The sequence below is a fragment of the Metarhizium robertsii genome (assembly GCF_000187425.2).
Source record: "Metarhizium robertsii ARSEF 23 chromosome Unknown MAA_Scf_49, whole genome shotgun sequence".
Classification (NCBI taxonomy): Eukaryota; Fungi; Ascomycota; class Sordariomycetes; order Hypocreales; family Clavicipitaceae; genus Metarhizium; species Metarhizium robertsii.
The window spans coordinates 17,121-18,844 of NW_011942192.1; positions in this window are offsets into that span (position 1 = coordinate 17,121).

The following is a 1,724-nucleotide window of genomic DNA, read 5'->3' on the forward strand; positions in this document are numbered from 1 at the left end:
AAGAGGACACGAGCCCTGCCACCGGACACAAGATGTCACGTTATGAGACTCATTGTTAACTAAGCTTGTTTTTCTTGAATAAAAATTATTGTTGTTTTTTCTATCCTTCAGAAGGGTTCATGTCTTTTATCTTTAGTTTAGAAGACTTCCCAGCCACCTGATTTCATCAGGGTGGCTGGCCAGCCTCTCAACTACTGATATCGATGATTTTGTGACATCTAGCAATTACGTCAAGTCTGCTTGTTCAACTAACAGAGGCAGCCTTATCCAACAGCGCCACCACGGCATGATTCAGGAACAAACGCCGTTGCAAAGCCTTGGCTGCTCAAGCAGATAGAATGTTGGCCTCAATGTAGGCATGTCAAGAGAAACTCGCAAGATCTGGTAGGGGTTTCACCCCCTCAATTACCCTGTTCCCGCCATCCACTGACTGCTCACCTGCATCTGATAGAACTAGGGTCTAAGGTCTAGACGGTTCGCTCCTTATCGAAAAAGGCGGATACACTGAGCACAACTGGCACAAGCCTCGTTGGCATGGTTTTATGCAAAAGGTACTGCGCATCGCAAGCTTCGTCCAAGTGGCTTGGGATAGACTAACGCAAATGGTGCACACAAGAGAAAATGATCTTCATGCCCCGTCGGGGCCGGGCTGCCCATCGCGATGTGGAGGATCTACGGGGCGTGATGCACGTCTGAAGATGAATCGGGTCGGCTCCAAAGCCGGCCCAAACTTCGCCCATATCAGCCTCCTCGCATCCGCAGCAGCCAAATGAGCGTGCTATCAGCTTGCATATGGAGCTTGATATTGCTTTCAAAAGCAATGAGAGTTTAAACTTGGTCGGGATAACCACTTAGTAGGACATAAGATAATTGAAAACTCGCACGTGAAATTTGACCCTTGAGGTTACAGTCCCGTATGATGAACGACATTTTTCTACAGAAGTGCTATGTCCCAAGTGGCTCTTCTAACGTCTGTAGGTAATGTCAAGGATTCGTCATATGCCGCTCCGGATGGGTACTATAGACTTTGTATGTAACCTTTGCATTTGAACCCTGGGCATACGAGGGTGTATCCGCATGCTGCGAAATATAATATACACACCCCAGGGGGTTAAGGTGCCGCAATGGTGCAATTAAACAGTTCATGAACTGGAGTTTGGACTAACTGGCAAGGGTAATCGCTACTGGGATGTTTAGCCACCCCACTGCCCCAGTGTACGGTGGGATATTAGGCAAACAACTGCAGACCCGACAATGCGCAATGTAAAATGCACCAAAATGCACCAAAATACACCAAAATGCACTAAAAAGGCAGCGTAACACTCTAAATGGAAAGTAATAATAGTAAATATAGTTAAAAGAGGCGTGTGATAAATATGTACTACTTTTTATAAGGTCATTAGTCTCAAGAGTAATAGCTAGTAGTAGGCGCTGTAACTCTAGCTATAGCGCTATAACCCACTATAATATAGGAGGTTCTATGTAGAGTAGTTAACACCATCAGCGGCACCTTTAGCGAGACGTTCAGCAACTATAATAGCCACAATAAAATGCATTTAAATAACATATAAAATAGTGCACGTTTATCGCGTGCTTCTTATGACTATATTTACTACTGCTACTTTTATCTATAGAGCGTTGTGGATTAAGAATACAGCGATTTACTACCTTTCAGTGTGTTATGGTGCAATGCTTTTTGGTGCATTGTCGGGTCTGCAGTTGTT